The sequence below is a fragment of the Sturnus vulgaris genome, chromosome 4 (assembly GCF_052056855.1).
Source record: "Sturnus vulgaris isolate bStuVul1 chromosome 4, bStuVul1.hap1, whole genome shotgun sequence".
NCBI classification, from domain to species: domain Eukaryota; kingdom Metazoa; phylum Chordata; class Aves; order Passeriformes; family Sturnidae; genus Sturnus; species Sturnus vulgaris.
The window spans coordinates 39,523,964-39,534,588 of record NC_142246.1 but is presented as its reverse complement, the minus strand read 5'-3'; positions in this window follow the sequence as shown (position 1 = coordinate 39,534,588).

The following is a 10,625-nucleotide window of genomic DNA, read 5'->3' as shown; positions in this document are numbered from 1 at the left end:
GGGAAGCATTTCATTGAAGCAACACCTCACATTCAGAATTGGTACTATTTCCTAGACACAAGCTTCCCACTACTATCAAAGACAAGGCACCTGATTCAGCAAAAATTTTGGTCAGGCCTTGTATAGCTATTCTCATTTGAAAATAGTCTGTGATTCCTCTTTAAACCCAAAACCTAAATGATCATGGGAGAAATGTTGTTTCATTTCCAGGACAAGGACTAGTAAATACTGTGTTAGATTTTAAAAAACAGTTAATCATCTCTATCCAGAGACAACCTCTCTCAGAGGAATAGGGCCAGATCTGTTAGTCCAGCAAAAGTCCATGCCCTCAGTTCCAAACTGTAGCAAGACTAAGCACCTGTTCCCATTAGGAACACACACATAGAGCACACATGTATGTGTACACAGTTTGCAACATGGAACACTAACAGCACCTTAGCACATCTTACAGATTGCTTTAGGTTTACACATCCAAGCTAATCCTTTTTGTCCAGTGAAGCAGAATCAAGAAACCTTCATGCTTTTTTTTCAGCATCTCCATGCATTATGTTAACCAAGGGAAATTTTATTTGTAAGAATAGATAAATAAAATTAAGGGGTTTATCCCCCCTCCAAATCATTTTCATGGAGCAGATTAGTATTCTGTGTAACCTACCCACTTCCAGCCCTGAAAGTTCTCTTCCAACCTGTCAGTGGAATCATAAGTTGTGAACAGTACAATTTATCTTAAAGCATTTATAAAACATACCAGCGTATGCTGCATTTTATCTCCTCTGTTACAAATGCCTATTACTTGCATTCAAGTCTCTGCAAGCAGGGATGTTCAACTCTATTTCTGCAACTCATAGCAAACTGCTTTATGGCTCTATACAAATAAATAAAAGCAAGTTTTTATACAAGATATTAACCCAAATCTGAGCTGCTACGAAATCTCATTTGATATTCCCTGTTTTGGAGGGAGTGGTAGGATGGCATGAGAGTCTTAAGCCTATCCCTTATTAATGACGTCAGTAGAGCTAAAACCTTTATTTTCTACTTTAGAAACACAGCAACTGATCATGTTTGCCCCTCCCACCACCACAGTTTTTTAATTTCTGACTGTTCATTCTTGCTGTCACTGAAGATATAGAAAGCAATTTTAAAAATTGCAGTACACGGATGCATAGACCATCTTTAGATGAAAAATTAATTCAAATAAAAGACAGTAGTCTTATTTTGCTTGAATGCTAGCACTTCCAAATTTCTGCCACTGCTTTTCTGCAATCTGCTTTGTTTCAAAGCCAAAACAACTGTCACTACAGGGAATGACCTGTGCACAACTAAAATACTGTCACCAAGAATGTGGGCATCTGGAAAGACTCACCAAATGTGTGGCTATTGTATGAGATTCCCTAGAATGTTAGAGCAGCTTCATGTCTGCAATCACGAAGTCTGACATAAATATTTCTTAAGCTAACATTCATTTGATTTTCTTTAATCCTCAAGCTTGTCTAGGAGCTAATATAATTCTTAAGACAGTATGAAATAGGAAAAGCTGAGAGGATAGATGAGCATGTGCTTATAGGCAAGGGAGAACAGAAGAAAATTAATATTACCATCAGGCCACAACAAAAGTTTAAGCTGGAAGACACATGAACCTATAAGGTAAGGGAAGGATACCAGACTCACTTCTGTCCAATTTGAACATATATGCATTAGGTGGGGACATAGAAATAACTAAAAACCTCACCTTAAATTATTTCCATTTCTTCTTGTCATCTGATAAACATTTGGAATTTCAGATACGTAGTAGAAAGTGTAATAATTCCTCTAAAGAACTTTAGTAAAATATGGAGTCGTGCCCTACCTCCTGACCCGAGCAGAAACCTGAGAAACCTTGGAAATCATAAAAGGCATTTTTTTGCCAACTGAAGTATTCCCTTGCATTTTTTTTTTCTCTCGAGTGGATTGTAATTAATTTTGTCAAAGGTAATAGCATTTTCATTGGTGTATCATATTCCTATTGAATAATCTCCTAAGAACATAAAATACAAAATTAACAGTTACAGTTTATAACAAATCAAGTGTTTAAAGAAAGAGGTAATTTATTATCAGAAAAAAAGCCCTAAACAATACAAGAAGCAAGCAAAATTTTAAACCCTAGAACTTAAAGTTTTCATACTCATCTACAGTTAGCAGGAAAATAATAAAGAACTCAGTTAGCAAATCACAAAAAATAACTTTAGTGAATAGTAAAGATAATACCATTAAAAAGCCAAAAATATTTCATCACAAGTTACTCCAAAACTGTGAAAATTTCTTCCAAAAGCAGCAATACCTTTGAAGTTTTTCTTTACCTTTCTTTGAATTTTTATATTATCTACTTTACATTTTCCTGCACATCTTCCTTATCAATATATCTCTAAGTCTTTAAATTGTCTTTGTCTAACTACAGAAAACACAAAAGTATTGCAAAGCTTATGCCAGTTTCTTAAACTGTGCAGCTGAAATTCTGAGAGAATTTTGTTCATTAATAAATAGAATCTGAGCACTTAGAGATGACTTTCCAAGTTACAAGTCTATATGTATTTACTGGTGCTCATCAAAACAGCAATATTTGGCTTGGTACTCACAAGCTGTACAGCTACAAGAAGCTCAAGGCGCACAGTGTTAAAATCCTGTTGATCCTTTGGAAAAACATCACAGATTTATAAAGAGTGGGGAATATTGTGCCCTGGGAGAGGAACTTGATTTTTTGATTGGGTGAAGGCAATGGGGAGGCGCAGCAGCAGGTGCCTCTAACATTAATTAGCAGGTTCTGAGCTCACCAGGGACTGCTCCAGCAGCTAACTACTCACTGTTAACCCCCTGGCTCCAGGCAGCCTCTGCAGCCACATCCATGCCCTCCAGAAGAGAGCTTGAGAGTTTTTATCGCCCCTTGGCTGCTTCTGCAGGATCTCCTGCCATCCTACCTGAATGGCCCACATGCACACACCTCAGGTGCCAGCACACAGGGAGCTGACGGGACACACAGTCTGAGAGTGACAAAGAAGCTCATAATGTTACCTGCTCATATTTCTCCCTGTGGGCCTCCAAAAATAAGTCTTCAAACTGCCCCATGCATTTAAATGCAGAAATGAAATCAGAAGTTCAAGGACAGCTGAATAAAATTGCCCCACATTGGCATGCCATGTATGATGCTTTTCCCAGATTTTTAAGGCAAATAGAAGAACAAAAGCAATTTATTTTTCATGTTGCAAAACAACATTTTTAGCAAGTAGTCCTGAAAGCATTACATATATATGTGGAGATATGTATATCTCCTAATGGCATCTAGTCTCTCTTTGTATAGTCAATTACTCAATCAATGACTCTAGGACAGAAATACATGTGAAATATATGCAAACAGGCTGTGCTAATAAAATAATTTTTACGTCATCAGGACATTACAGCTTGTCCACTGAAGAAAACAAAATGTGGCTTTGCAGTACAGGCACACAATGATCACAGAGGCCCTGTGATCACAAAACTTTAAGGGTCTCCACTTGTTCTTGGAGGGTTGCAACCCTGGTAGCAGGGAAAAAAATACTTTTAGGGTAACGAATGAAAAGGGTATTTGTGCACAAAAAATGAAGCACCCCACAGATTATCAGACTCAGACACATCCACAAACCAATGAAACAAAAAACAAGTAAATGCACTGTTAGTATATACATAAACATAAAAACAGAGCTGCACCCAAGAATGAGCAGGAAGAAACCCTCCAAATCATACACTCCTTGTTTAACAACTCCCTGTTTTCTTAACTAACCAGACTAACAATCGGTTTATGCCTCTGTGGGTAGGTACATTTCTATAGCCCACTTTGATAGCCTGTGATTTTTGGTTTCATGAACTGCCTTAAAGAGTTGGTAACAATATTTGTCCATCATACCACTCAGAATCGCATCAGACTGCAATCCAAACAAGCCTAAATTTGCAAAGCTGCACTTCACTGCCATTTTTCCAGTTTGTCTTCTTTAAGGGTCCATCCAATTTCTGGGAATGTTAGGTTTAAGTAGCTAGGGAATGGAAAGATGCAGCTAAGATCTTCCATGTTTATGACAATTAACAATTTTTACCATTATAGAATTATACATGAGTAATTTTCATTCACATAAAGTCATCTACTTTTTCCAAGAGACCTTGCATTCTCCCCTCCCTGTACATCTGGCTTTCATTCTGCTTTTAAATTATTAAGTTGAAATGCATTTTTCTCTTCACTGCTTTTATTGGAGTAGTGATTTTTTTTTGTCTGTTTAAATGTTTACCATAACAACTCTAACACTATTTTAAGAGAATTATGCATTCAGAATGGTTGTGTTGTGTTTTTGATGTGATTTTCCAATGGCATATCTCAGCAGCACATGTTGAACAGCTGGAAACTATCTAATTAGAAGAGGGAGGAAAAAAGAAAAAGGTTGTTTGATATGAATAATAATCACATCCATCACACTCATAGTTTTTCTTATTTACGTAGCACACACCGGCGTAATTGGCAATGAAAATGATAGTAGGATGAAACACTGAGCTGACCTGCTATTATATTGCTCCTTCTCTGAGCTTTAAATAGATTTTGTATGTTCCTTTAATTATATAGGTAGATTTGTTTACTGAAGCATTCATGTTAAAACTCATTTCATACAAAGGGGAAAATTATATTTTTAATTATGTTTCTTTGGGATGGCTACATAGTTAGGATGAGTTGCAGCCTACTAGTCTCCACAGACGATAATCATGGCAAATCAATGCAAAACACCTTCGGTAGCATTAATTTTACACACAGTAAATATGGACGCATTTTTAAGCTGTATCAGTGTATTAGGTTTTTCAAAAGCACCTGCATTAGTGACTCATCTACATCTTTAGGTAATAAAAAGCTTTATAAAGCTGGAACAGGGTGCCCAGAGAAACTGTGGATGCCCCATCCCTGGAGGTGTTCAACGCCAGGCTGGAAGGGGGTCTGAGAAACCTCATCCAATTGGAGGTGTCCATACCCATGGCAGAGGGGTTTGGACTAGATGACCTTCAAGGGTCCCTTTTAACCCAAGCCATTTCATGATTCCGTGAATGAGGAGCCTCAGACCCTAAACCACAAAAGAGTAAAATTTCTATTGAAAAACTGCAATTGAAAGATTACTATTAACTTCAGAGAAACTAACTCAAGCAGAGATATTTATGTGGATTATAATAATCAAACAGGGAAGCAGAAATGCTGCATCCCTTCTGTTTCTTCTGTATTTTTCTTAACAACTTTAAATATTCCCTTTTTATAATTTATTTTAGTGTAAACTCTCCTCTGATTATAGAATAAACCTTGGAATTGTTTCTGAGCATGTTAATGTATGAAAAAAAAAAATCCAGAATTAGACCAAAAAATTAAATAACTATTTTTTCATCTTGAAAAATACTCTAGGATTTTCAGGGAAATCTCTTTGCTTTCTTACCATAATAGAACTGTCACCAGAATTTCTAATTTTCCAACTTCATTAAAAATGACTGGAATGAGTTATAATTTTGAAATTACCAAACTCAATGTTCTATCATTTCAAATTCAGTTAAAACTTTCCAGATAAATTTGAGACAAGATGATATTAAAATGTACACATAAATTTCTAATAACTGTTTCAATTAAATAGTTAGCTAGGAGCCAACTATGTCTTAATGGATATAGAAGCATAATCTACTTTGAAAATAGCAAAACAAAGCAGGCAGCACACTGAAAATTGACCTGTAGTCAGCACACAAAGAAACAAACCATGAGGGTTCTCTTATCAAGCATAGCTCCTAGTACTTACCTGAAGGATCAGGTATGTCAGTAATTTTAAACATCCAGTTTTCTGCTGATATTGTAATGGTTTAGGGGCATGAGCAGAGCATTTGATTCACTAATATACACTGTGATACTGAATTGATGAAATAAACATTAGTTTGGTGTCTGAGAAATAGCATATGGAGCATGTACCATACATCTAGGTACATGTACATCTCTTTAAATGGAATTGAAACTTCCTGTCATATTTATGACTACTCAATCTTCTAATGGTAACAAAAATCCAAACACATTTCAATTTTGGGAGGAGGGGGGCAGCTGCCAGTTGGGTTTTTTTGCCAGCTTTTTGAAATCTCAGAAACTAGTTTATTAGATTTGCTCTGCTTTTAGCAGAAACACATGTAATTCAATTGCCATAGCTGTTCTGGGAGAGAGTTTCATACGTACTTCAGCTTTTTTGATTAAATCCAGAAGGATGTAATCAGGTCGTTATTAATCCTCTTGCAGAGCTTTCTTAATTTCCTATGATACATACCATCAAAATCTCATTTTCACTTTTGTTAGGTCAGTATGACTCTCCTAATCAAACTACATAATTTTTTTCAGTGTTAAAGCTTCATTCCACATTTCTTACTATGAATAATCAAGGACAGCATTGTACATTGTTTAGGTGGCTATGTATGAATTCTATAGCTTAGAGATGTTTCCTTTAGTTTGGGGGAGTTTCATGGGGTTTTGTGGGGTTTTTTGTTTGTTTTTCTTTTTTAAGTGAATGTATTTCTCAGACACAAATTGCACATCCTGTCAATCATTTCTCCTCTAAGCAAGTGTAAAATGCTGGTGTAAACTTCATTGCCATTGTCAGTGTACATCAACACAATCAATCCAAGTCAGGATTTAGGCTTCTCAGTATTTTCTTATATAAATCCCAGACCAAATCCACAAATTCCTGCTCAACATTTGTCTCCCAATTTGTGAGGTGCTTTAATTTGTGAGACAGTTCTTGATTTAACTCAAAAATGTTCTGGCTATGTGAGTTTTCTGTCTTAGAACATCTGTAGTCTGAACAGTCAGGAAAATCTGTCAGAAAACTCTTTAGTGCATATAATCCTCCAAGAAGCCTAATTTCTTAGCAGGCAGAAGACCGTAATCAGCAAGGTATATGCAAATCACACAGTTCTAGCCCCCAGCTTCCTCTTGGAGAGGGATATTAATGGAACCAAAATAACAGAGAACAAGGAGACCTAAAGCCTGTGCACTTCAAAGTGAGGATTTGTAACTCTAATTTCTACCTCTGAAATTTTCATCTCTTTGATTCTAAATTAGAATGTAAAAAGAATTCTGGAACCAAGAAGGAGGAAGGCCATCCTACAATTCCTTTCCTTTCTGTTTGCTCCAGTTTGATGAAAATTGCACAGTTGGACAAGCCAGCAGAGTCTACTCTGGCTTTTAATTAGGCTATTAGAATACTTTCCTGGGAGACACACCTTTAAACCTTCCTGCAAAAAATGGTTAACCCCAAATTTCCTGTTTCCCACACAAGTTCTGCATGAAGTTGTGATGCAAAAGATGGTGACTGCAGCATTTATAATAAACATATATATTTGATATAATATAATGGATATAACTTAAAAATTCTAGACATATGCACTATAACAATATGCAGTTAATAAGGAGAAGTTTGGGATTGCCCTCATGATACACCTTGCTCAAACAGAAGCCTATTTTATAATTTCTGGCTCTATTTCATGTAATCAGGAGCAGATAAATACGCATTATTGGACCATAGTTTGTTCCTTCCCCAACATTTAGAGCTAGGTAAAATAAAAACATCTGTAATTCCAGATTGCTCTAAGCCATCAAAATCTCTGTTTCAAATTCTACAATGCTATTCCTATCACAAGAAGTGTTACACCATGTATGTAAATTTTTATACCAACGTTTTGTATTTTATACTAAAAAATATGTCAGTATGTAAATGAGTTTTAGAAGTAATAGCAGGAAAGACTGCAAGAGAAAAGGCAGCAATCAAAGCACTTGGCTGTAAAGGAATCCCTGTTAAACTTAGTTATCCTGAAAATTTGACTGCTTCCCCTACCTCTGTGCAGAAATACAACAGCATACCTTACAAACCAGAGATTTTAAGGTATTTGTGTGTTTGGGATTCACTTAGGCACTTGGGAATTTTCACAGGCACCTCAAACATGAGATTCCCATTAATTTCACTGGGAGTTCCACACTTAACTGAATATATGTTTCCTTTATGCAGTGCAAAGCTGATAACAGGATAAATGAATTATTTTACAGGCTTTAGCACAAGATGACAGAAATTATATAATACTCATCTGACCATGAGAAAGCCTTCTGTAATGTATAAGAGGAAAAAAAGAGCATAGCTTCTAACCTTTTATTGAGATTTTAACATATCTTTCCAATAGTGTGAAAAGATTGATTTAAAAACTTGAAAAATTCAACTTTCAACAGAATACACGAAGAAAAACATTCTTGTAATGTGATATTTTCCACTTTATCTGGATCACCCAGGTCGGATGGTCAGATGCTTTAGGATGAAAGATCAGAGTCAATCATTTTGGGAAGTAATGATACAATTCTCATTTCTCCAAAAAAAAAAAAAAAAAAGGTGCATATATATATATGTATATTAATTTGAGAAGGAAGGCAATGGGGAGACATATCAGATTTCAGATGGCTCATTAGCAAGTACATCTTTAAGCTTGCATCTTTATGAAAACTAATTATGTTAATAAGTCACACAGTGACTGACTTATTTTTTAGAAAGTCAAAGTTGAAATTCACTCTACAAATACCATAGCTGTTGAGGGATACATTTTCAAAGCTGCATGCATGAGTTACAGCAAAGGTAAGGCTGGCCATGACAGCATCTTTCACAACTGTTGATGTTGTAGCTCTTTCTATTCAATATTAATAAATTCAGCATGTAATTATTTAGCAATCTGTCTCCTGTAGAACCATTTATTTCTGTCCTTCAAGTAAGTAAACCAAAAAATATATTGAGTAATTTGTTCAAATAAAAAAAGTAATAAATTACAGTAATGAGGTTGTGTATACCATATAAGAAAGTAAGACAATTATTAAATGACTTGTTATCTTTTTTCTACTATGCATAATTGCCAAGACAAATTACTTAACTACAGAATAACATCAGCATATATTTTAGCATGCACAGAGTGTTGGTTTGTGTTTTTTAATCTACCTATGAAAATTACTATCAACCTAAATTCTCAATTTAAGATCAATAAGTTCAAATCTTCTTTCCAGTTTTGTTACTCTGTTAATATTTCAACATGAAAGATAATATGTGTTGATTGTTCTGTTTGCATTATAAAAAAAAAAATGCTGTGGAGACATAGGCTTAATTAAATTAAATCAAACATGCATGAAAATTCAAGTATCTGATTTTCAAATTTTAGCATTTTGCTGAAATTATCTAAGACAGGAAACTTCCCGAGAGGGAACACATATGTAACCAAAATAAATGGCGCCTCCCACTCTAATTATTTGATTGTGAGATTGCATTTAAATATTCAAGAAATCAGATTTTTACAATTGTAAACTGTTTCAGATGAAAAAAAGAAGATCAAATATATGCTTTATTAATACAAGCAACCTTGAACAGCCATGTCGTTGGTATAAAGAGCTGGTAAAGCAGCTTTTCTTTTGCAGTTACTGTTTTGTGAAGTCTTCCAGTTTTTGATCAGCTTCACTTTCAAATATTGTTGGTATTTAATTGAATTAATTAAGCAATTATTAACTCTGTTCCACATAGCTACTAATAATAAACTGATTTTCATTCAAAATTACAGCTTAGATTGGGTGAGATGTTTCCATTTATTTACAGATGAGATTTAAGTTCATTTACATACTATTTTGCTAACTTGGGTGTACAATCATTTTAGAACAATGAAGTCTATAGATCTGCATTTTCCTTTCAAAGTTACTAGATAGGTTATCATCTTTGGAAGGTTCCATTCTCAACTCCTCTGCATATTTTTTATGACCTAAAGATGTCCTCAAAGAAGCAAAGCAGATTAACATCTCTTTACTTTCAGGTTTCCTGAGGTTAAAAACAAAAAAGAAATGTTACGACTGGTAATTTCCTCCCAACTGTTAAATCCTATGTAATATGTGTGTGTGGAAATTTTTCTGTAAGTTACCTAAAGCAGTATAAGACCATCTCTAACACAAATTAGAGTGTTTGTATCCCTTGTTCAGAGGTCATATCATCCCCTAAGAAATAATTCTACCATCCTGGTCACTGATCAAAGCAAGACATTGTGCCTCATCTTTAATTTGGAAGAATATTTTTCTATTGTATGTTTCTGTCACTGAACATTTCATCTGTTCCTTATTCCGACATGCTTTTTCTGGGAATTTTCTTCCCCTTATAGTCTGTCTTCATGCAAGAGTAGCCTCAATATCTGACAATTAACAAGTACTTTTAATTTGAAATTCAGTCCAAATTTTTACACGTGTGGTTTCAAGACTGCAGATAAACTCCTGGAACTAACAAATAATTAAAGCTACAGTTTTATCTCAATAAAGGCAAAGTGTGACATATGTAATTTAACCATTTGAAATATGTTTTTCACATAAAAACAAAAATACTTTTATCAATAAATTGTTTCTCCAAATCAGAAGTATTTTTCGCTTACATCCTTAAAATGCCTTTATTATAGCTACAGAAAAATTTCAGACTGATAACTCTAATGAATAACACACTCAGTTTATTTCCAGATTATCTTATTCAGATGTAGCTGAAATTAAAAGGAAGCAATTCCCCTCCCTTTTCTGT